The 26,979-nt window shown below is 41.3% G+C and overlaps 1 protein-coding gene across 2 annotated transcripts in view; it reads left to right on the forward strand.

Moving 5' to 3' along the window:
- TMEM108 (transmembrane protein 108) overlaps nt 1-26,979 on the forward strand; it is a 295,467-nt gene that overhangs the window by 22,064 nt on the left and 246,424 nt on the right. The gene's annotated exons all lie outside the window — the stretch shown is intronic.

Raw genomic sequence — 26,979 nt, forward strand, 5'->3', positions numbered from 1 at the left:
ACTCTGTCATCCATTCTCTTTAGTTTTATAAGAATCTGTGTTAAGGGGAGTATTTGGAAACATCCTAACTCAGGACGTATATACCACCTTAGAAATTTGTAGTAAATCTCATATAAAATTTACCATCACAGAATTGTTTGTTTCAGTCTAACATCTGGTGACATTATTTATAAATGCCAATTCATTTCTATTAAAGATTTATCAAATCCCTTTAGAGATTTTAGAGATCCCTTTCTCAAGAGAAAGTGGAAGGAGTAAGACTGGAGACACCAGCCCTGCGGACTTGTGCCGTTGCCCAGGGAGTGAGGAGGACTCACCGGCGGTCACGTATTTAGGGTAGGAGTATTCAGTGAAGCTGTCTGTGTTTCCTCCCTGGGCCTAGATGTGATTGAGGGCAGTGATGAAGTTAATGAGGTTGGATTTTTGTCTTGTGAGCAGGTCCACATGAGAGTGGGAGAGAGTTCAGGGTCTACACCCACCCCGTTCAGGAAAGGAGTAGTTATGACAGTTGAATGTGGAATTTAAATTGGTTAAGGAGGAAATGAGGCCAGACAATGAGGAGGCTGAGGACAAGTGAGAAGTGGTAGGGTCAATGGCTGGTGAGTCTCTCTGTGGTCACTGAAGTTGCTCTCATTGAAGATGGTCATGGTTGGAGAGTAGCATGGAGGGATTTCAGTTAACTGGTATGTGACCTCGGAGTTAGGGTGGAAGACAAAGACTGAGAAGCCAGAGCACTGGAAGGATCATCTGTGTGGATACTGGATTCACCTAGAATGATGGCCACAGTAGTGATGGAGAAGGACAGGGAGCCAGGAGCCCAGATCTTCCCAGAATGAGGAGGAGTGGGTGGTACAGTCTAACTTTGTGCGATGCTGAGCTTAGAGTTTTACAGAAGAGGAAAGGAGGGACAGTGGACTGGATGTGGTAAAAAGAACCAATAAGTACACACATCCCACCTATAAGCCCTGTGGCTCAAGGAATATGGGGAGAAAACAGCCACCCCTTGAGAGGCCTGGTGGGATGGGGACACAGTATCTTCCATGAACAACCAGGGTACAACAGAAGGACCATGCAGGGAGCATCCAGAGAGAAGGCTGAGGATACAGGGGACCTTGCTTATGGCTGCCAGTGAGTTCCGGAGAGCATAGGAAAGGGACTTCGGGCACTGGAAGGGGCCAGAGATAGGGTCAAGGAAAGGAATGAAAGAAGCTATATGGCCATCAAAATTGGAGGAATGAAAGAGACCTGGGCTTCCCATTGTGTGGGTAGTTAGCAGGGATGAAAGCTGTGATGAAATTAGCCCTGATTTTCCCAAGGTTATGAGTATAGGGAGTGGGATGGGAGGCAGGCAGTGTGGATATTGGAGCACCTGGGGGTCCGGGTCTTCAGACTTATGCTTGACAGGGAGTCTTGCTGAATGCATAGGGCTTCTATTCAACCCCAGCTGGAGAAGAGGCTGCCTTAATTCCCAGCCCTTGGAGCTCACCCTCACCCTGCCTAGGGAAGTGTAAAGAGTGGTAGAGGGTCATGGAAGGCTCTCCTGCTTTATTCATCTTTGTGAATCACTTCATGTACTTCATGTATTTCACCACATACACAGCACCCCATTTGTGCCATACTTCTGTTCATTTCTTTGTGCCTGATGAAGAGCCCTCTTTCATTTCCTCTTTCCTGCCCCCTTACCCGTCTGCACGGCTCATGCCTGGACAGAAAGAAGCTGCTGTGTATGCCAGTCTGAGGGCAGAGCATTCTTGATGTGCCCTGTGGGGCTCTGCTCAGTTAAGGTGCTGTGCGCAGGAAGGCATTTGGTCTAAAACTAGGGGGCATTTCTACTAATCTAAGAGGCATTCATTCATTTCTATCTTCTCAGCACTGCAAAGGAAACTTAAACACGAGAGCTGACCTTTAAGTGATCTATTTTGGGGAAATTAATTTATGTTTAACTCAGAGGGCACTGGATTTAAAATTCAAAATGAACTCCTTGATAAGTTCACGCTGTCTCCCTGTGGACAGGTGCCTAGTGTCTTTATTCTCTATGTCACAGTCTGTTGAACCCTAAACATACTCGCATAAAGAGATCTGAGAAAGATTTGCCAAAATGACCTAATTGTAATTCTGATTCCTCTTTCTGGAGTCCCGCTACCTTTGATAGAAATGACATTTCATGGAACGTTTGAGTTGTTTTAACATTTCACTTCTAAAGTCCTACTTTGTGTGAAAGGGGACTTCTCTGATATGAATCATAATTTTCAAAACAAAGGGAAGCAACAAATGTGAACATGGAGGTTAAAGAAGAAAACCCTTTCTTCTTGTGGAAAATTACAGCAAGTGGTAGAGGTTTTGGAGGTGGCCCGAAACAGGGGCAGACAGCACTGACGAAATTGTGGTTTGAAGGTACTTTGAAGGAGGTTCCCTCCTTACAAAGAAAGCTATCTGTACAGATCATTTGCACATTGTGTAAAGAATAAACAGGCCAAGTTGATTTACTGGCCCTCCACCCACAACTGTGTGCTGCCACGCAACACATTTGCAGTGTAGTTGGGATCCCTGTCCAGTCCCTGTGAGACCCTGCAGGTCCTGAGGCAGCAGAGGTAAACCAGATGGCCCTGCCAGGTGGTGAACTGTTAGAAGGCTGGACCAGGCCTTGCATGTCTCACGCCTGACTCTGGGAGATGATCTCACCCTGGGGATGTCCTAGATGCCAAGGCCACAGTGATGTGATCTTTGAATATAAATGTATTCAATGTATATTTATAGGATGAACTAAACTGTGGTCCATGTATTTTGTTTCAGTACTGTGTATTCTTTTCTAATTCTGTGGGTATACTAGCAGCCCAAATGCTTGGGGGTGTGTGAGGTTATATACAAATAAACACATGCACAGGTAGGCACACACAGACACAGGAGATACTTATTTATACAGAGGGAGACACCCTGACTTTTAGCAAACATAATTTTCCATTAGCCAAAATGTTCCATTTCCTAGCTGTGGTAAGTAAATGCAGTAAGTTTACCATTAATACAGTTGTATTTTGCCAGTTTTTTAATTTTTTGCCTCAAAGAGGAAAGAACCATGTTTAGGAAAGCCGTGCTTAAGGAAATCAAAGTCAGACTGCTCAGGAAGGGAAGTGTGGCATCTTCTCCCAGTGGCTGAAGCCTGATCTCACCACCTCTGATGCGGTTTGGACATTTTTAAGCCCTAGTTAGTACAGAAGCAACCCAACTATTTTTCATGCTCCATAAACAGTTCACTTTTTCTTGAAAAAAAAAATGAAAGGACCTCAATATAGAGTGCATATTTCTTAATTAATTAATTGATAACTCCGCAATCTTACTCCCTGCAGGTTCTTTTTTGTTTATTACTAGATCAGTTTTAAAATGAGAGGGTTTTTTTTTTTTGTCCATATGGCATTCATGTAGTTAATAGTATTTGTACTAGGAGTACAAATAGTACAAAGAGTGTAGCTCTCTAGGAATAAAAATATAATTTTCAAATGAAAACTGTGGTACCAGCATGTGCCTTTTTCTGCATAGTTCAGCTGCTTTCAAGGCTTAAAGTGGGCGGGATCACGCTCTGAATTTTTTGATGTAAGTGTAGGGTTATTAATGCTTGGCAATTTTGGTTCTATAAACAAGGAAATAGACCATTTTTGAGTTTTCTGTAATGGATAAATATATTCTCTAAGTTAAGTATAAGGATTCAAAACGACCATAATAACTATGAAAAGCTACTCATCTTTGCTTCATTAGCATGGTTTTTGTGCATTTTTACTGTGATCATAATTCTTCACATGTACTTATATTCCAATTACTGCACTGTGCCTGGCAGCCCGGGCATGACATTCCTCGCTGTACTTTCATTGATTTACTTATCTTTCCTGTGAACTAAGGACTTTCCTGGAGCTTGGGATTTAATGGGTATTGCTCTCGGTAACCACCAGCTTCATTCTTGTCGCCATCTGGTACGAGCTCCTTTAGTGTTTGGTGTGCCTGATTACAGGACGCTCCCTGCATTCTGTTCTGTATTACCGTATACTTCCCAACGTCTGTCTCATTTCTATACCACTTCTTCTTCTAGAAGGGAGTTGGAGTGGTTCACAAGGATACACAAAATATAACAAATCAATTTTAGGAGTGGAAGTGAAAGAAAAAAAGGTGAGGTGATAACAATAGAACCTTGACTGAAGCTAAGACAATTGCAGGTCATAGGGACTGCTATTCTTGCTCTCTGGCAGACACATACACATGGCTTTGAGCTTCGTAGCAGCCATTTGGAGGGGATCTCTGCTCCATTACACAGTGCTTGTAGTCTAAGAACAAACTGTTTACCTTTTCTGTAGTTTGATCGGTGAAGAGTGTACTGAGGAGAAAAAGGGTGTCCAGAAAAACACAAAATTGTAAACATTGGGGGCATCTGCTCTTTGTGAGGATGAAAGTCTGGTCCTTACCCTCCAGAAGTCTTTTGTAATTACCTGCCGTGGTGAAACACACAAGACAATTGATAGTCCTAACTTCCCAGTTTGCTGTGCAGAGATATGCCTCAGAGGTTTCAGAAAGGGAGAGACCCCCCCATGGGCCAGATTCAAGGTGAACCTGGAAGGACGGGTGGAAGTTAAACAGCAGAGAATAGGGAAGACATTCCAAGCAGGACAAAATGGTGTTGGCTTCTGTTTGGATAGAACAGAGGAGGGCTGAGGGGAAGTTAAAGGGAGGGAAGGCTGTTGCCAGATTTATGAGAGACGGAATGACCTCTCCTTTCAGAAGATGGTACCAGTAGTGGAGTAGTGAACTGATGTGTGCTTCATGTCTCCAGGAGGATGTAGCCAATGGCAGTGGTGCAGGGGACTTCACTAGGAGTACATTTCCTTACAAATAGCACCATTGCATTTTTTATTACAGCCTGATTTTGTTGGTCCTGGGTTACTTTCTTATGGGACTTTACTAAGTCGCATGGTTCATTGTAGTTTGACATTGAGTCTTATGTAGAAGAACCAACTTATTTTTAAATAACAGAAGTAATTAGACAAATACCTATTTAACTAATAAAATAAGAGCACTTACCTTAATCCCTCGGGAGTTTTTCTTCATTTCAGCACTAGTGTGAGAAATGGTTGAGGCAACTGCATTCTTTATTTGTTTAGATCAGCTAGGGTCAAGTCCTGACTGTAGTTCTGAAGGAACTTAAGGTCCAGTTCAGTACAGATCCTTTTATTTATAATCTGAGCGCTTCCCTTCCCTATATCATTCTTTAATGCCCAAATGCCTCCTTAGGCCTGCCCTTAAGGTGGAAATAGTGAGACCATGTGGTATTCCATCCATTCTGGCTTTGTTCATTTATGACTTTGCTTTTACCACATCACACCTGTAGCCAGGTATCCAGTCTTTGGTCAAAATCTTGCTGTATAATTGACTAACCTCTTATGTATCCAAGAATATATATATTCTTCAGTTTCCTCAATTTATGTGCTTTTCACAATGTCTTGTATCCTCATATACCTTCTCTTGAATTTGTTAGTTTAATACAACCTATTTTTACTCACAAACTCTGACAGCTTTCCTTCTACCCTGACAAGAGATTTCTCTTTGATCAATGCTACCCCAGGACCTTCTCAGATTTGGCCAAATGGACATTTTTCATACTGAAAGTTTATATAAGATACATCAAGCTGAGTAGCTTCTCGGTCAGTGACTGCAGTTTCATATCAAAGGAATAGCCTGACATCCAAAATGTGCCGTGAAAAAATGGTTTAAACCATCCCTGAAGTCTCTTAAACAAGAACCCAAGGGGAATTCCCAGGATGACGCACAGCACCACTCATCCAGTCTTCCCTCTCCATATTCATCTGCCTTGCATGTCACATCTAACCAGCTGCTCTGTCGTCTCCCCTGTCAAAACTCGGGTTCGCTTGTCCTTTCTCTCTGCCTCTCTTCTTACCTTGAGCTCCTCTCTCATCCCATGAGTCCTTTTCTATCCTTTCCAATGTACATTGTTAAAGAAGTTCAGTTCTGGAGACATTGTTCTTGATGAACCTGAGTCCTCCTCACCTTACTTTCAGGGCAGACAAATTCAGAAACTTGGCAGTGGAGTGTTGAGTTAGAAAACAAGATGACAAATGTTTAAGTTTCGCTGACTTCTTTTTTCCCCCAGAAACAATGAGCAGGTTTATTAAGAACTATCTAAATGTTGAATTTCATTAGGTAAATACAGTGTTGTGGTAGTAGTTTAATAAACAGTCAATAATGGTTAATGGAATATTGTTCTAATATAAATGTCATTGTCAAAGTTTAAGAATAGATTTCATAGCCATAAAGAACTGCTAATTTTGAATCTGTTCTTTCACTGTAATGGATCTGGCTGCTTTTTTATAGGAATGTATCACAGGTGTCAGTGCTATCAGATAGCCATGAAACTATTGGTTTTTTTTCTAGCTTCTTTCAAGATTTTCTCTCTGTCTTTGACTTTCTGCATTTTGAGTGTGATTTGCCTAGTTGTAGTTTTGGGGTAGGTATCCTGCCTGATGTTCTCTGAGCTTTCTGGATCCATGATTTGGTGTCTGGCATAATTTAAGGAAGTTTTCACTCATTATGGCTCAAGTATTTCTTCTCTTCCTTTCTCTTTCTTTTCCTTTTGGTATTCCCATTATGCATTTGTTGCACCTTTTGTAATTGTCCCACAGTTCCTGGATATTCTGTTCTGCCTTTTTTTCTACGTTAGTCTCTCCTGTTATCTTCGGAGTTTTTTAGAGACTGCTTCTTAAATAAGTTCTGAGACTTACTGTTCCTTCAGTTTTATTTCCTTGCTGTTATATAGAAGCCCAACTGATGTGGTAAGGTATGGGGCTGGGGGAGCCTTCTATAGTCCTGTGTTTAGGTCCCAGTCTTTTAGTGAGTCAGTGCCCTGGGCTGTGACCTTCACAATTGCTTTTCAGACCCTCTCCTCCTTCACTGAGGTGTGACAAGCAGGTTACAGGAGGGCTGGCGGTGGGTATTTCTTTTCTGCTAGGTTAGTGGCTCCAGTGGGCTGGCATGGGCATTGCCCTTTCCCCAGGTCAGTGAGACTCTGGTAAACTAGTTTCTTTTGAGGGCAGGCCTTGTTAAAAAGGACAGAATGTTCAGACATACTTGCAAATGGCTATTTCCCCCCTCCCCCTACAGGAAGGAGGAAGGAATTTTTCTCCAATCCTTTCTATGAGAATTTCTGGTAGGTCAAACTTACAAAATGGTGGGCACCCCCACCCCACCCCCTGCCCCAGACTGGGCACTGCTGAGCTTTTTAACTCTCAATCTTGCCCCCATCGAGCCTCCGGTAGTTCATCAGTACTGGTCCCCACCTCCCACCCGAGGTTTCTGCCTGTGGGTCTCTTGCTTCAGCGGGTTGTGATCCTCTGTCGTCATCTGTCCATTCCCAGTTTGGGGGCAGCGGTTTGCCCTGTGATTTGAGTTCTAGGATGGATCTAAGAATTGTTGATTTTCAGTTTGTTCAGCTTCTTTCTTAAGAGGACAGGAGTGATGACTTCTCAGCTCCCAACATGCTGACCAGAAGCCAGAAGGTTGATTTGAGCATTTTCAAGGGAGGAAATAAAGTCCTATTTTAAACTGGTCAGCAAATTACCGAATAAAGGCTAATATCATTTTTTAATTTAAAATTTTTTCAATTACTGTTTACATTCAGTATTATTTTGTAATAGTTTCAGGTGTATAGCATAGTGATTACACAATCATATTCTTTACAAAGTGTTCCCCCCTGATATTCCCAGTACCCACCTGGCACCATACATAGTTACTACAATATTATTGACTATATTCCCTATGCTGTATTTTATATTCCAATATCTGTTTTGTAACTACCAAGCTGTACTTCTCAACCTCTTCACCCAGTCCCCCAAACCTCTCCCCTCTTTCAAACATCAATCTGTTCTCTGTATCTTTGAGTCTGTTTCTGTTTTATTTGTTCATTTATGTTGTTCTTTAGATTCCACATTTAATCTGTATTGTCAGACCCATACTTTCTAAGCATACTAGATCATTAGGAGAATCTTGATGATATTTGGGAAAAGGATCCCAGTAACTGGCATCTAAAGATACACAAAAATAAGGCCAATGAGGCAAAAAGAATTATTGAGATCAGATCATTAAAAGTAAGACATATTTATTATTTTGAATTTCACACTACTAAAATCTATTATGTAAAATATAATAAAACCTCAGAATAATTAGAGAATGGGTTATTTTAGTTAAGGTAAATCTGTTTACCTCATAATGAAGCTAAAAACCACTTTAGTTTTAAACCTTAATCATGCTAAGTAAAATAAGCCAGATAGTGAAAGACAAATACCATGATCTCACCTATCAGTGGAACCTAATCAACAAAACAAACAAGCAAAATATGTCCAGAGACATTGAAATGAAGAACAAACTGACAGTAACCAGAAGGGAGGTGGGAGGGGATAACAGGGGGAAAGAAGGGGAAGGGTTGTCAAGGAACATGTATAAAGGACTCATAGATAAAGCCAAAGGGGGCAAAGATTGAGGGTGAGAGGTGGGAGGCAGGGTGGAGTGGGGGGAAGTGGTGGCAGGAGAATGGAGACAACTGTACTTAAACAACAATAAAGAAAAAGAATTTAAAAAGATAAACCTTAATCGAAATTAATCTAAAAGGATTAAAGATCTTATAAGACCATAGGATCATAATTCTGCAAATCAAAGACCATGTCAAATATAGAAAAGGGAAAACAAAATATACACTGCCAATGGATACTCTATCAAAATTATTTGCTCTTGCTTTTTACCAAATACCTGATCTATATTTTATTTCTTTATGTTTTCTTTTTTCAAAATAATAGTTTTAATGAGATATATGCCATATGAATTGTTTTTTTAAAATATGCAATTCATTAGTTTTTTGTATGTTCACAGAATTATACAACCATTACCATTATATAATTTTGGAACATTTGCATCATCCTCCAAAGAAACCTCATGCCCATTAAAATCATACCCCACCTTCCTCTCCCACCAGTCCCTGCTGTCTTTTTCTGTGGATTTGCCTATTATGGACATTCATGTAAATGGATTTATTGAATATATGTTCTTTCATGCCTGGCCTTACTTACTTAGCATAATGTGTTAACGATTAATTTATGTTGTAGCATGTTTGGTACTTCATTCCTTTTTATGGCCACATATTACATTGTTTGGATATACCACATTTTGTTTATCCCTTCACCAGTGGATGGACATTTGGGTTGTCCCCATGTTTATGGATATTATGAGTAATGTTGTTATGAACATTTATATATAAGTTCTTGTGTGGCTATATATTTTTATTTCTTTTGAGCATATGCCCAGGAGTAAAACTACTGGGTCATTTGGTAACTCTATGTTTAATAATTTGAGGGATTCCACACAGGCCATGCAATTTTGCATTCCCACCAGCAGTGGACAGGGATCGCAGTTTCCACATCATTGCCAACACTTGCTATTATTTGACTTTTTGATTCTAGCCATCCTAATGGGTGTGGTTTTAATTTGCATTTCCTTAATGACTAATGATGTTGCTGTATGTTGTTTTTGTCACACACAGACACATGAGTTCAGAACTTTGACAGCATAGCAGAAACAGCAATTAATGTTGACAGGGCTATCAGAAAGGTATAAAAGGTGAGAGATGATTTTGAACTTTGGAACCACTGAATAGCATTACTACTCTACCGGTCCTCACCCCATACCACCTCATTCCACAATGAACACCCTTCCTGAGCACCTGTTCAGTATTAAGTTTGAGAGTTCACAAGTAAATCAACCTCAGGCCTGACCTCTGGGAGCTCACAAATCAACAGCTTAAATCAAATTACTCTTACAAATGGCACTTGCACAAGTCAGGACAAAATGTATATGGTTACTTTTGCCTTTTTCTGTTTGTGTCTCCTGTTTCTTCCTATTTGCAGACTCATAGTAGAGGTGCCACACATCATCTGATCAGCTGTTATGTCCCTATATTGTGTGGAAGGATCTAGAGTTTTGCTGTCCAACATGGTAGCTAGTAGCCACAGGTACCTATTTAAATCAAATTGAATAAATTCAGTTTTTCAGTTGCATTAGTTGTATTTCAACTGCTCAGGAGCCACATGTGGCTAGTGTCTACCATATTAGAAGTATGAACATGTTCATCTTTGTAAAAAGTTCTGTTGGACAGTGCCTGAGATCCAGGATTGTGTTGCTCTAGAGGCAAATTAACATTTGTTAAACATGTACTGTCTTTCAGGTGCATATTATGTCTTAATCCTCTCAAAGCTCCTCATATAAGAATCAAGTCCTCAGAACATATTGCATTTCTTAGACAATTAGTCCCAAGTTATGTACTGAGACAGTGTCAGGGTTGTGGTTTCAAGTTCTGTGTATCTGTGTTCCGAAGTTGTGGGAGTACAGAAAAAAAGCATATATGTATTTCCTTTTATCTGCATGCCTTATTCTGATTCCCCTCCCACAACGGGCAATCGTTTTAGTTTGTTTAATGTATACCTTTTTTTTATTTGAGTGTATTATTAAATTCATTTGTTTTGTATTTATGTATTATAACACAACTTAATTTTATGTCTTCTTCTTTCCCCTCATTAAGCTTTGCATTTTTAGGACCTGTTTGTGTTGCTGTGTGTACATCTAACCTGCTGCAGCTTTTTGCTGTGCTTCTCCATGGCCTGCCTGCCACATTCACCTCCCCACAGACAGTACAAAGCCTCTTTTGTGTGTATGAGCATTCCTTTGGGGTCTGTGTACACACAGGAGTAGAACTGCCAGGTTATACTTAATTGTACTAAGTAGTATTCGATTGTTCTCCAGAACCACTGTATCAGACTCTCCCTCCACCATTACTTGTTAGAGGGTTCACGTTTCCCTAAATTCCACCAATGCTTGGCATTACCCAACTTCCTAGTTTCTGTCAGCCTATTATGTATAAAATCTCATTTTGTTTTCATTTCTCAGATCCCCAGTAAGTGACTTGAACATCCTTTGCTATGCTGCTGTGATTTCTAGCAAGTGAAAGTGCCCTTATTGAATAGCAGTCCGGGCCCTCAAGGTGTCTACTGCATCAATGTTCTGTGGACCTCCTTCCCCTCCTCACCCCTCACGTCTACCACGTCCCCCTGGTTTTGACTCCTCCTTTGGCTGTAGCTGCCCGTCCCTTCCACCTTATCATTTGTGAGATGGTGGAAGAGACAGGACATTATTTAGTGTGCCCTCTGTTTTGTTGCTGTGGGAAACAAGATTTCTCCTGCTTTGTCCTGGCAGTGAGTCACAGAGGAAGTAACAGATGGTTTGCAGGGTGAGAACACAGGCACACAGCCACATGGGAGTCATGCTCCTTTAAAAACCACCATTCGTGGGCAAGCAAGTAAAGGAGGCTGGGACAGTGAGGGAGTGTGAGACAGGTTGCTGGAAAAGGGGTCTGGTGGTATCAGGAGACCCCAGATCAACAGGATGGAGAAGGTGACCCAGGAAGGAATGTGGCTCTGGATGACGGGGGTGCTAAAGGAAAAGGGAGACTCATTGAGATTTGGGGAGGAAAGAAAGCAGAAGAAGGATTTAAGCACCTAGTCTTTTAAAATATATATAGTTTTTGATACAATATATATAATAAAATACATGCATTTTTTAAATACACGTACTTGACCTTGTGGTGTATAAAATGTACTCTATAAAATGAAGCCAGAAGTCATAGTATCAGTTCCCAGAGGACTCACAGTCTAGTAGCCAAGCTTTTAATTTCTTCCATCAGGGAAGATACTGATAGACACTTTTACAACATGTACTAAAGTTGTGTGGGTTCTCTAATTCAGCGGTTTGTAACCGCCATCCCACCCACTGAGCAGAAGGCTTCTGATACACTATGATCAGTAACAGTGACTAATGGGAGTTGGGCGAGTTCTCAGAGGAGTGGAGGAAGGGATGAAGGAGGAGAAGAAAGGGTTGAGTTGAGGATCACATCCCCAAAAGAATGAGGAAAGAGGTCAGAGTGATGAAATGTAAGAAACTAGCCAAGGAGAGAGCTAGCCCAGAGCAGCAGCTGTCTGCTTTGTCATTTCAGAGATTCTATCACAACATCCATGCCTCAGTGTCACTTTTCTCGCCCCCCCTCCCCCCACATAACACAGATTAGAATGGTAGTTGATTCACTGTATCTTTCTGGGTCCCCTGGAAACAGCTGCTTTCTGAATCACTCCCCCTTTGTTTCTGAGATCAGCAGTGGCAGTTGCTAGGAGTTATGGGCCAGGGGAGAAGGAAAAACCAGGGGGATAAGTTAGGTAAAATGTAGTGATTTGAGAAGAGGTTGAGGAGCATTTCATTAAGCCTTTAGCATGTTTCTCCATCATACAACTCTGGTCTTGGCTAGCATTCCCAAATTTTCTGTATGTTGCACCTTCTACATCTGGTTCCCAATCTTTGAGTCCAGAAAACTCAGTCACTTAAGAGCTAAACTAAGAAGCAAGTGTGAAGGTTAAAATGTACAACAAATTAAAATCTCTACATGGATGAAAGTATTTCCGATGGATAGAAAGCAGAGGAAAGGATCAATTGAGTCACTGATAGAGTTGTAAAAGCTAAAAGGAAATAGAACTTTTTCCGTAAGGGCAGGAAATGGTGCTAATAGTAGTAACAACAGTTCCCTAGATGTGTTTATTGTCTTACAGATTAGCATTCTTTTTCACACTTTGAGGAGTGAAGGACATGGCTGCCACCCTTGTTGTGTGTACACCCAGGCTGAGATACAGATGGGGAGAGGGTTTTTCTCAGGGTCTCCGGGGAGCTGAGTCTGGACCCAGGGAGTTGAGTAGCTTGTTGCTTATGTCTGTGACTATGTTGGGGGTTGAGAGGGGAGAGCCTGGGAAGCAGCTGACCCTAAACCAAAGAACATAAAAGGGAAAGAAAGGAGGTAAAAGGAACAGAAAAACTGCAGAAGCAGGAGTGTATAATACAAATTAAGCTACTCTACCTTTAAAGTTTATGTCCTAAAACCTTCCACTTTAATTTGTTCCCTCTGATTTTTTCCTTAGAATCAGAAATTTAGAATCAGAATGTCAGAGCTGATTACCTTTTCCATATTCTATTCCATCTTCACCTGAATGCCAAAAGACAGTTTTCCAGGTTGAAATATAGGGGTCCCTGGCAGTGGGTGGGACCTAAATTGCTAATCCCAGCAAAGGGAAGGGGTTTGGCCTCTTTCTGCTGCCTCATGTTTCCAGGACTACCGGGAATCTGGCTCAAGTCAGAAACATGGAAGGAATAGAAATCAAGACCAGGGCCAAGGCCAAGAAATCAGGTTGTCACACCAAAGAAGGGAATGACAGCATTCAGAGCCAGCCACGTGAGGGAAGGTGGCTGCCCAGAGGAGGTGACAGGCAGCAGGGTAGTGAGGCAGAGTGTCCAGGCCGCCCGAGTGCACCAAGGGCACAGCACAGGAGGGCTCCCATGAGTCAGCTGGCCCAGGAAGTTTGGCACCCTGTTCTCTCCAGCTCCTCCTAGCATGAAGGGTGGGTTTTGTGAAACTGGAGACACGCTCATGTGTGTACACATCTCAGGCCCCGAAGATGTGCCCCTGGGTCACTTCTTGTGGAATGCAGGGCACATACCACCTTCTTCTCAACCCTTTGGGACATTCGCTCACTTAATATCACCCAAGGGGCAGCTCACTCCAGCCTTCCTCCCCGCTCATAAGTATTAAAAAAGACAGGTTACCCCCAAATAAGACAATGTCCGAAACCCTTGTGGAAATTGACTGATGCTCTGCAAAGCTTCTCTGAATTGCTGAGCAGAGGGTCTAAGGTTAGATTAAACGGGGTTGGAGAAGTCCAGGAAGAATTAAAGCCACAGTTACAAGACTGTCACCCTCGAGGAGCCACGAGATGACTAGTGATATTTTCAATTTTTAATTATTGATAGTGATTCAATAATTGAAGTGAATAGTCAACTGAAACATAAATGCAACTTAGCAGGAAGTAATTAGAAATTTGAAATCTATTCAACTGGAGGAGTTTTAAGATTTGAATTTATTCAGTCAGAATAATTGCATTAAATAAGACTAAACTGTTCCTTTAGCAAGTGTGAAATGTCTCCCGTCTGTCTCTACACTGCACATGCATGCGTGGCCTTGTAGAAAAACTGGGAAGGAACTGATGGTTTTCAAAGACCCCAGAAGGTGTTCGCTTACCCAACAAATAGACATTTACATTTTATCTTGTGTGTGGCTCTCTGTTCAAAACTGCAATGGGCAGGGGAAAGATTGCTTAAAAAATGGTTCTTGCCTTTCAGAACTTTCAGTTAAATCAGGAAGAGAAGACAAACTTGAAAAATATTTTGAAAATATTTGAATTACATAATGATTCAAGACAGCAAGCAATCCCAGTGATGTGTGATTACAGCCTAGAAGAAGGACACAAAGCTGTGACTTCAGAAAGGAAAGGGATCCTTGTAACTATGTTTTACTAAATCATTTACTTCTGCCTGGATTTATTTCCTGTGTGTGAAGAAGGGGCCTTTAAGCTTGGTCAGGTGAGATGAAATATGCCATGCATATTGCATTTACCTGTGACCAGACAATGGACAATGGAAAAGCAGAGTCGTCCAAATCCCCGCAGTGATTCTATGGGGGTTGTTGGAGGTGCTCACCATTATCATCCCTTTGCAGGTAAGGAACAGTAGGGTCAGGAGGACTAAGAGTCCCTCTATGATGAGAAAGGCCCCTGCAAGGTGTCCTGCTGAAGTAAATAGTAGATGGGGCAGGCACAAAGCTTGAATGCAAGAAAAAGTACTTACCCACTGGCAGCATGTTGCTCACCTGCCAGGACCGAGGTGCTGGCTGTGCTGTCTTTTCAAGGTGGGGCCTCACCAGAAGTGCAGAGAAGCCTCTGAGTACAGGGCCAGTGCCTTACCCTGTTGCAGGGGTTGTGAGGCCTATGATTTGCACCCTGTTTTCTTGCTGCATGCCAAGGAGCAATAAGAAGAAGTGGATGCTCTCCACCCACTCTACCTGTTGTCATATTGTCCAAGGTCATTGGTTGATAAAATAGAGCTCTGTGTTCTATAAGCTGCCTTTTCTTTACACCAAGCAAAACAATCCAGAGGAACTCCCAAACTGGAGGCTGTTCAGCCATGTTCTCAAGAGCTGTGGCAACCGCCTATAGAAGATGGTGGCATGGTGTCCACTGCCTGCCACCCACTCCCACTCATATTCATTCATTATTGTAGATCAAGAAGTAGGGATAAGCATCTGGTGGCAGAGCATTGGTAAATTTCAGATTCTTTGGTTTGTAATCAATTTCCAGGGGCTTCTAAATAACTGACTTATGTGGATTGTGATACTGAAACTAAGAAACTCTTGTTGCCTTACCTTCTTCAGGCAAATGCTCCCAAGGGCGTTGGCGGGTCACCTTTGCCAGTAACTTCAGGGAAGCAAGGCTTTGTCTGATGCTTGCTCCTTTCTCAAAGCCCAGCTCAGACACTCGGGGCCTATAATCCTTCCCCAAGCTCTAGTCAAAATAATGTCTTAGCCCTGGCTGGCGTAGCTCAGTGGATTGAGCGCGGGCTGGGAACTAAAGTGTCCCAGGTTCAATTCCCAGCCAGGGTACATTCCTGGGTTGCAGGCCATAACTCCCAGCAACCGCACATTGATGTTTCTCTCTCTCTCTCTCTCTCTCTCTCTCTTTCCCTCTCTCTCCCTCTGTCTCCCCACTTCCCTCCCTAAAAATGGATGAATAAAATCTAAAAAAAAAATAATAATGTCTTACATATCTTCCCATGGCTCTTTGTTCCTATCTCTTATGACCTCATGTGTGGTTATTATATGTATCTCTGTCTCCTGCATTGAATTTCACAATCCTTAAGGACAGATTCCAGGTAGCAATTTTTTTACATTTAGAAGCTAGGAACAGCAGGCACTCAGTGCTGTATGGTGATTGAGAAAAGTCTATGTAGTAAAAATCCAGTACAGTTCAGTATCATCATCATGAAGTACTGTTCTCCCTGTGCATAATGTGTAGGTATTGTATTTTCTCAAATTTTGTAAAACTACTGGGAACTCACACTTATAAGAATGTAAATTTTGTATCCAGGCAGACAGTAGGTGAAGTTTCCTTATGTGTGAAACAACTCACCACGTTCCTCTTTAGCCCTTGAAAGTTTCCTGGGTCTGTAATCTGGGAGGCAGAGTGGTCTGAAGAAAGGAGCTTGGGTGACTTGGGGTGGCTTCTCCACTTCCCTCTGCACCCCTTTCCTCAGCTGTACAGTGGACATGGTTACAGTCCTCTTGCACAGTTCCAAGACACGTGTTGGCCAGGCAGTGGGGCATTGTCACCGCTCATGCCTTCATCCACACGCTCATCACTTCTCATCTGGGAGTTTCACTGGAAGATAATCATGCCATTCTGTCAGGCCATTCTCCACATGGGTGTTTGTGGAGTGTAGCTACATCCCCACTTTCCTGGAGCTCAGTACTTCTTTATTGCCTCCGGAATAAAAACCAAATTTCCTAGCAGAGTACTGGAGGCTCTGGCTTCTGTTTCATGCTTCAGCACTGTATCTTTCCCCTTTCTTGTTGGTTGATTCCTCCAGGAAGCTGACACCAACATAGATACGTTACGGTATTGATTGGAAAAAACCCGAATGTTAAGTGGACCTGTGCAGTTCAAACCCATGCTGTTCAAGGGTCAGCTTTACCTTTTACTAATTTTACAGTGTGAAAAGTGAAACAGAGAGAGAGGTTAAATAACTCGTTCAAGGTCATGGGGCCAGTGGTGCTGGCATTTGAACCCAACCAGTCTAGCCTGAGTCTGTGTTCTCAACTACCAGGCTATTTTATCTCTCACTAGCTTTGCTTGGGAAACCCTCTTATGATGCCCTGCTCTGCCCCTGAGCCTGCTCTGCTGTTTCCTATGTATGTGCCTCTGTTAGGGCACATTGTAGGGGTGCTGGACACACACACACACACACACACACACACACACACACACTGAGAGCTCAGTAAATCTGCCAAATGACTGAATCGAGACAGATGAGAGTGTCATTGATGTTTGCCACATGGACTGTTAAGCTGGAAGAGGCCCTTGGGTGAGTAATTTTGTTCCTTTTTAGATGTTTTTCCCCTTAAATAACCTTCAGGTGTATTTACCTTCTCCTCCTGGCTTAATACTATCCCCATACCTATGCAGTTATGAGCCTGGACTAAAAAGGAACATCTTTGAAAGAAGCATATTCCATAGTTCTTTTTTTCTTTGTTTTGTTTAATTATCCTTGTGTCACATTCTATGGACAATTTATATTTCTTTTCATGCCCCTGAAGTAACATTTTATTTTTAGACCTAACCCACAGGGCATTTCAAAGATAGTATTTGTTATAAAGGAATATATATATATTTTTTTTAGAAAAACTACACGTTTGCAGTTTGCTAAGGGACTTCCAAAGGGATAGGACAGTTGGGAGTTTTCACCTTGACTCTATTGCTTTTCCTTCTCTCCTTCCATAGAGGCCAGTCCTGAGGTCATGTTAAAAGGGTAATTAGTTCTAAACACTTTCCATGCCCTCCGTGTTCATGGCTAAGACCTTCCTAGAGAAACAACATTTCCTAAGATCTGGAAGATGAAGCTCTTGCCATAGGTTACAGGGAGCAGAGGGAAGGCATCTAAGAGGTTATTCGGCAACCACAAAGCTTTCAGTCATCTGCACAGTGCACGCCCCAGTACCATGGGTGATAAGAGCTTATTTCCAACCATTAGATTTAAAAATGTAGTGGATTAAAAATTTGATCAGGGGTTCATCCAACAGAAACTGGAGAGAGCTGTATCATGAACCACAGGCACACATCGTCGTCGATCCGCATGCAACCAGCCTTCTCACAGACTTGCCTACATGCGTCATAAATGCTATAGGCTCTCTGGCCAGTTGGTTTTCCTTCCAATGCTTGGTTTTGCTTTGGCTCGACTCCTTTCACTCTCACTGAAAGAAAAAATCAGACCTCTCCCAGCCACTCTTCCCATTTCTCTCCACTCCAGAGAGGAATGCCTTTATGTCATGATTTGGAGCAGGAAGCTGTGCAGTTATCTCATCCTGAAATGGTAGACATCCCGGAGCTATCAAAAGAAAAGACTCAGTGTCAAAGGAACACAAGCGAGGCAGATAGTGGCAATTCCCGCCAGAATGATGAAGACATCAGAGCTGGTCTTTGAAGGGTTGTTAGCTTTTGGAGAAGCTCTTGGATAGATGATGAAAGAGATAAATAATTGCAATTTTTATCACTATGACAATAACAGTCTCAGCATGCTTACTACATGCCAGGCACTGTTCCAAGTACTTTTACATACACAATTTCATTTATTCTCATAGCATCCAAGTTAGGTGCAGGAACTATTAACATCCCCATTTTATAGACGAGAAAGGGGGAGATCACTCACCCAAGGACACATAGCCCAATGAAATAGGCATTCAGACATTCATGGGATTGTAGAGTGGGAGTGAAGGTCATGGAGAAGGTCACCCCTGCAAGGGGTGAAGGGGCTTTTCCAGGATGCACAGCTAGTCGGTGGCAGGGCTGAGACTTCTGTTCAGGAACCCTGACTTGGGCCTGGTGTGTTTTGGCTATGTCAACTGCTATCTCCACTGCCAAAGCACCTCCAGAGGCCGCACGGTATCAGTTCTCTCTCAGGTTGTGTTAGGATTCAGTCTTCTCTTATGGTCTCTCCCTTCCAGAAATATTTCTTAGTTTGTTTATTTTTTTATTGTATCTCTGCAAGTCACTGAACTTTGCAAACATTTAGAGAGCACAGCCTGGTCAAGACATGGTGCAAAGGCAAGGTAGAGTTGGGGGAAGAGTCTCCTGCTAAACATAAAATGTTTTCATTCCTTTTTGCATTTCCTCTACTTTATGGCCTCAAAAAGTGATTGCTGTCTGAAGGTTAACTTCTTCCTCTGTTACCAGAGGCATTGCTCACACTGTGGTGCTTATTATTTTACATTTTTGATGGAAAAGGCTATGCAAAGCAAAAGCTCCATGTGAAAGGAACACTGAAATACACCACTGATTTTCAGATCAGAGGTTGCAATAAGAGACAGGAATATGACTGAGTTATGAGGGTTTCCCTTCTCCCTTTTTATTTTTTAATGCATGTTATAGATACTCACGAGTTATATATTTGCTGTGTTACAATTAATTATAGTAATTATATTTTTATCAAGTTTGGCCACTGGAAACCTCTTTAATTTGGTTTCTGTGTCTTTCATATTCCCATTAATCTTTGAATCTTCTCCTGCATTCTGTGACATTGTGATGTCCCAATAAGAAGTCATGTTATGTGTTCTTGCTAGATTTTGGGTGGTAAAATTTTAAAATTTTTGTGGAAAAATAGAAGTGGTTTAGATTATGTGGATTTTTAACTCCTTGGAAAATTTTGAAAGTCAATAGTTAGATCACTGTACCATTTGTGATTAAAAAAAGCATTTGAACTTTCATAAATAATATTTTTAGAGTAGAGTTTTATTTTTGAAGTGGTATTTATAAGTTTTCTAAATCAAGAGTTTCTATTTTTTTTTACTAATTTTATCTTTTTTTCTCTTTGCTGAGCCACATTTAAAAAGAGAGGAGGAAAAAAGGAGAAAACACACTGATAATTGCTTACTAAGAAAACATCGCATGAAAAGAAATAGAAAGAATTCTTGGATACTGACCCCATCCGGAGAGTGGTGAAAGGACGGTGTGCCCGCATGCCTGCTGTTCTCTGTGACCTTCTCTGCTCTCTGTATTTGAGGCTCTGCATCTGCCCTTGAGGCCCTCTGCCCTGCGCAGCATTGGCTAGACGTAAAAGCATTATTCTTCAGAGCCAGCTATGCCTGAAGTCACATTTTCTCTCTCTCTTCTTACTTAATCTCTGGAGCATTCAAGTCTTTTTTCCCCATCTGTGAAGTGAGGCAAAACCACCCTTTAAAGTTGGAGGTGAGGATTCAATGACAAAGTTTACACAGTATAAGTGCAGGACCTGAGCACAGCAAAGGTTCGGGAGTTGTTGCATTCCTTGTACCTTGTATCATATTTACTTACATCTGCAGGATATGCAGCTGTTTTCCCCATTCTCACTGTTAAATACAATGCAACTACAAAAAACTGCATAAAATAATTACAATTTAATGAACTGTTACATGATGAGCAAAGATGAGCATCCTTTTAAACATGTAGAACAGGTCTCGTTTTCTTCCCATGGACGAGGTCTAGTCCTGCGCCACCAGAGGTCGGACAGGGCATGAGAGGCAACATTTCATTTAGCTGAATTAACAAGGCCCCAGAAGACCTTGTTAGCAGAGGGGAGAGCCCTTTGACCAGGACTGTGTGGTCTGGGCACTGCTGTGGGTTAGCCATACAATCCCATGTCCCACTTCCACAGCTATGGGAAGACTGGTCCACTTTGCACATTTTAAATCACAGAATGGCTTGGGAACCTTTTTTTTTTTTTTGAGTGACAAAACTTAAGCTTCTATGTGTTCCCCTCCTAAGTGATTCCAGTTTGTTCTTTTTTTTATAAATCCATGTTAGAAGTTAATCACACAAAAAAATTTTCAGTATACATGGTGCCAAGTGGTACATTTACACTTTCATTTGAACATTTGCATTGGAATAAATATTGACACGATTAACTCTTTTTTAGAAGATGTTTCTGATTGTTGATAGCATTTCAGTAGGTGCTTACTAGATTTGATTTCAAGAGTCATGAAGCTGAAGTGTTATGACAGCCCTTGACACTGCTACTTAGTTAGGATCAATGGGGGACACTTACCCTGTCATGGAGTGCCATCCAGAAATAAAGGGGGTGGGGGTCGGTAGGAGAGGGTAAAGGAGGGGAATGGTAGGGGGCCAGAAGAAGACTTGACTTTGTGTGGTGAACACACAATATAATATAAAGATGATATATTACAGAATTGTACTCCTGAAAGTTATACAATTAATTGAGATCACCCCAATAAATTCAATAAAAATTTTTAAAAAGGCTGGGAGTGCCACAGGAATGAACGCCATGAGCAGCCCCTGATGTGCGCAGCCCTGCTCACCCTGCACGCTGATGCATCGGGGGCCTGCATCGGGGGCCGCCATCGGGCGTCAGTTTGCCGGGTTATGTTCTATAGTTTGTCTGGAATTTTAACATATGTTTTGAATTTTTATTTAAAAAATCATTGTTTTTTGTTCTTTTGAAGAAACAGGCACGAATCATATTTTTGTTGTAATTCATTTTTGATAGTTTTTTGTTGTTGTTCACACTAATTGGATGTGCCTCATGTCCAGCTGTGGTCCTCTATGGTCAGGTAATGTCAGTGACACTAATACAGGTTGTCACTTCATATGGATAATGACTGAGTAGGCAGTGGACTTGATGTTCAGGAGCTGCAGGGAGGCTGCCTTAATGACTATCTGACTTAATTAATCCTAGATTTGTACCAGGCTATGTGATTCAGAGGTGTGAGCTATCTTTCCTGGATCTTAGGAAAAAATGCTAATGTTCTGGTTGGAAATCTCATTCATTCCAAAGCTGGCCCGCTGAAGGTAGGTCTGGTGTGTTGAAATGGCTGAAAATGGGTCTGTCAGCTGTCGGCATACCAGCATTTGGTAAAGACCTCAAGTTCAATCAAGTGTCAGTTTAGCATGTGTTCAATAGGTAGAATTTCCGACTACACAAAAATGAAAAGTTCAACAATGGAATTTAAAGACAAGTTCACACTCTGCCAGCTTTATAGGTCGAGCATAAGCAGCAGATTAAAATGAGACCAACAAAGATAAAGAACCTGGTGGGGCTGGAAGAAGGCCTTAGCAAACATGTTATTAAAACCCTAGTACCTAATTAGAAAATGAAACATTTTTCACCCGAGAGAGATCATTGCTTTCAGAACATGTAGACTCTAACCCCAGGATCTGTAATCCTTCCCATTGAAATAACAAAACAAAAAACTTCCCTAAAGTCCTTCATATGAAACACCTGGAGCCAGGCAAAAGGTTGTCACTGACCATTTCTAAACTCTTGAACATCTCAAGGCAGTGATGTAATTCTCATTGCTCAGTAAATGTACAATTCTTCAGGATAATGTTTTCCCCAAACCTGATTTTAAAGGAAATATCACATAGCTGCTGTTTTATTGGGGTCCAGTATACGCAGGGGTGTCCTACCTTTTGGCATCTCTGAGCCACACTGGAAGAAGAGTTGTCTTGGGCCACACATGAAATACACAAACACTAATGAAAGTCAAACAATCTCATAGTGTTTTAAGTAAATTTATGATTTTGTGTTGTGCCACATTCATAGCCATCCTGGGCCACGTGCGGCCCATGGACCATGGGTTGGACACCCCCGATAGGGGCTTGAGGTCCTTATAACATTGGCCCCTTCCCATCTCAGCTGTGAGCAGGATGACTTTGGGATAAAGCCATCAATATGCATCAATAAGTCATTTCCCACCATTATAAAACTATTTTATACTCATACTACCAAATAAGGCTTGAGAAGTCAAAATACTACCATTCTCATATTTATTCTGTAGGAAACTCCAAATTTTCACTGTAAGAGTGAGATTAGGTAATCTGTGCATCAGCATCTTGTGAAATCCATTGGTTAACAGTTTGCAGTTTTTCCTTCCAGTATAATTGACATGCATATAGGTATTTTTTTTTTACTTTATAAAATTGGGTCATACTGTATTGAAGAATATGTACTCTGCATTTTCATACATCATATAGCTCACCATGTCATTAAATACTCTTTGAGAATATGAATTTTTAAGGACTGAATAGTATTTTATTATATGGATGTCCCAGAATTTATCAACATCCCTTTTTGGTTCAATGATGGTTATCTGCTATTTTTACTTGTATAAAGCAATGATGGTCATCCTTACACATTAGATGAGTTTTTGTCAACTTTTAGGATAAAGTAAGTAAAGTTATTAGTAAACTATATTTGTAATAAACATCATCATAATGCTTCTGAAAAGCTGACTCCAGTTCATATTTTCCTGTAGGCCTATGAGAGATTGTCTCCATGTGCTCCACCAACACTGTGTTAACTGTGAAAAATTACTTTGCAGATCCATAGATAAAGCATGATATCTTATTTTAATTTGTATTTGATTACCCTTGGAACTGAATTTTTCCATATATTTGTGTGTTTGTATTGATTATTTGGCTTATTCTGCACTCTAGAAAGTGATGCCCCATGCAGATTGGCTTCCCCAGTGAGCATGAGTGACAGGACAATCGTGGTTTATAACCAGCTGCAAGCCTAGGTGAAGGACAGCCATTCTTAGGGATTTGCTGACTGGGTCAGTGGCTTTTATGTCTAGAAATGCACACCTATCATAACTTTATGTTCCTTATTAACTCTTCCTGACATTTGCTGATTATGGTACATAATATGGTTTAGTAAGTGATTAAAACTATCTGATGGGTGGAATAGTTTTTTTTTATGGATTTATAAATTCATTAGTGTCATACTTTAAAACTTTGTATATTTTGTTAAATACTGTTGTCTACTTATTCACCAGTGACCTCTTCAAATTCTTTGGCTTGAGGAGGACTGTGACAGATCAAGTTCATTATTTTTGTTTTTAGTCAAAGCCTAATCAAACTAGGCTGGAAGAGGTGGTATGGAGAGTACTAGGTTAAGTCTGAAGATTTCGTTTTAATCCTGTCCCTTTGTGTGACTTTGGCCAAGGCAAACTTGTCTGAGCCTCAGATTCCCCATCTGTAAAATGGGGATAATCATGGCTCTCTTCACCACCAAAGTGTTCACAAAAAGCAAGGGATATACAGCATACATATGAAAATGCCTTGTACACTTTTTATCAAGTATAGAAATGTGAGGTATTATTGTAGGATTTATTTTTTTATTTATTAAAGAATTCAAATTCATGAACTAAATAAATAGTGCTTAACACTGACTATTTTATATGTGGCCTTCTGGTTTACAAGCCCCAAAGTCTTACAAGCTTGGCTCACACACACAAAAAGAACATACCCTCACTCCCTAAAAACTCTGATAATGATCCCTGGCTGGTGTGGTTCAGTGGATTGAGCATCAGCCTGCAAACTGAAAGGTCACCACTTTGATTCTGGGTCAGGGCACATGCCTGGGTTGTGGGCCAGGTCCCTGTTTGGGGGCATGTGAGAAGCAGCTGATTGATGTTTCTCTCCCTTTCTCCTTTCTTTCCCCTGTATCTAAAAATAAATAAATAAAATCTTAAAAAATATCTTAAAGATAGAGAGCTAATTGGAAAGATATCTAAAAACCAATATGGCACCATAAGAACACAGATGTGTCAGGTTTACTCTGAGCCTCTCAGAAAATACTCATTGTTTGGTACCTTACATTGCTAAGTTTCAGCAGGTCTGTCCCTGTCTAATAATGTACTTACTCTGTAAAGTATGGTGATATCAATGGTACTTGGAGCTTCAAAACTGCAAGGCATGCATTGGGGGGCAACTTGCAGCCTGTTCCTGTGGTACCTACCAAACCTGAGGCACTCCTCTCTGGTAACTGTTGAAACTGTAGGGGGAAGTCGGGGGAAACAGGCCTTCATTTCAGCCTTGAGTTCATAGACAATTAAGTGATGCAGATAAGTTGATTTCATTTTAGACCTAGTGTGACACGGAACCAACTATGGAAAAGCAGCAGATTTCTAGAGCATCTTTCCACATTGATTAGTTGACATACCCAGAGTGCTGTGAAACATCTCCATTTCTCCTGAACTCCAGGTGAGAGTATTCTCTAACCTCTTCCACCTGACGGATATTTTAAAGTTTCCTTTCTATCAAATTTTAAATTCATGATTTAATTTAGCTGTACAATTTGAGATGTATCAGAATGTCATAATTTACTTTTTAGGATTTTAGAAGTTTTAAAAATAGCATTGGCTCATAATTCTACAACTGTAACACAGTGGCCATTGTTATTTTAATTAATTTTCAACCTTTTTAAAAAAACTCATGGTTTTACAAAGTGTAATCATAGATTGGACTCTGCATTGTGACTTGGATGTTTTTTCACTCAACGTTCTATCCCAAAGTGCTTCCCTAATTCACAGCGCAGTCTTGGTAATGCTGGCTATCAGGAGAATGTTAGCAGCAAAATCATTTTCCATCAAGTGATCGTAACTGCTTAACCATTCTCTACTGTAGGACATACCCACAGCTTCTGACTGTAGTACTCATTGAAGCTGTATTTCTATTATATACATCCATTCATAGAAGCATCAAATATTTAAAAGTAGAGAGGGGAATTACCTAGAAGGAAATGGCACAAAGCTGTTTAAGTACCTAACAAAGTTCACTTAGACATATCTGAAAAATTTACTCTATCATGTCAGTGCTTGGGAGGAAAAGGATGGTCTCAGTTATAATATTTTATGTTTGTGGGTAAGGATTTGAAAGGTTGGAATGAAGTCTCACTTGAGGTGGGGAGCTGGGACTGTCTCTGATTAAATCTGGGACTTTGTATACACTACATTCTTGATGGGAGAGTAAAATTGTCCTCCTGCTTGGCCAGAAAGCTTGTTCCTCAGGCCCTTGGTGGGCAAAGTTTGGGGGCCCGAGGCCTTCTGAGACTGGTTCTCCATCTTTATTATGTGTATTATCTTGGACAAGTCACTTTACTTCCCTGAGCTAATTCTATCTTCTATGAAAATTGTCAGATCCGATGTCTAAGATGCTTGCCAACATTCTCTACTTCTGTGATTTGTCAACACTGTTTCTCCTCAACACTGCTCTGAGTGGCCTGGGGTTATCAAAATTCATATGGCACAGGGTGGAGGAAACATACTTGTGTTGGAGGCAGAAATGTCCCAGAACAGAGGGATGAAAGGCCCAATGCAACTTTGCTTTAGAAGGTTTTCGTCTTTCCTGGCATTTTCTGTTTGCTGTTAAAACAGTGTATCTTCCTAAATTGGAAATCTGGCCAAGAATAGAGATGCTGTCAATTCATTGAATACTCAAGTGGTGAATGGTTGTGACTTCTTTTATGCTAGTTCCATTTTATCCTGCTGAGAAGTTAATTCTTGGCCACCCATGAACCTGCCATTTGCATTTATGACAAGAGTAATAAGAGTGAGGGGAATGATGTGGGAAGCAGGCACCTGAGAGCTGAAAAGGTCTTAGAAGCTTGAGTTGTTACATCATAGACCAGCTATTGCGTAGATGGCAAACATTATATTCCAGGTTTCTAGATCAGTCCTTGTTTCCAGAAGAAACTTTTCTCATAATGTGAAAATATGCAGGTCTGTGTTTCTTAACCTCTCATAACTCATGTCCCTCCTGATTAACCTCAACATCAGTCATTCTTTCTTCCTCCTCCCATTCTTGTATACTTGTGCACACACACACACACACACACACACACACACACATACACACACGATACTGCTGGCCAAGTGGTAACCCTTGGTACAAATGGAAAGAATACTAGATTCATTCATTTCAGAGAAACTCAGTTATATTTTCGGATCTATTGCTTCTTAGCTCTCTGACCTTGGATAATTTATCAAACGCCTCTGTAAAATGATGGCTTTGGCTAGAGAACCTCCACAAGATCCACAGAATTGTACTTTCAGAAGAGTAAGGCTTGCAACATAAATAAATGCAGGGCTGGCCTCAGGCACACTGGTAAAACAAGGCATGCTGTTTGCTTCCAGAATTCCCCCCTCCCTTTCTGCACACCTCATCATTCCCCTCCCTTCCTTCCTCTACTCCCCCCAGCATCTGGCACTCAGTACATTCCTGCTGCCTCTTGCCGGCAGGCCCCTTTCAGCAATAGGTTAGCAGTTTAACGCCGTTTCCTCAGCCATCTCTCCCACTTGGCATGTTCATATGCCAGCCACCCTTCAACACTCAGGTCAAATGCCTTCTCTGTGGAGCCATATCGATCCCCTCCTCTGGCATTGGTCTCTCCTACCTACTAACTTCCATAACA

The sequence above is a fragment of the Phyllostomus discolor genome, chromosome 7 (assembly GCF_004126475.2).
Source record: "Phyllostomus discolor isolate MPI-MPIP mPhyDis1 chromosome 7, mPhyDis1.pri.v3, whole genome shotgun sequence".
Classification (NCBI taxonomy): domain Eukaryota; kingdom Metazoa; phylum Chordata; class Mammalia; order Chiroptera; family Phyllostomidae; genus Phyllostomus; species Phyllostomus discolor.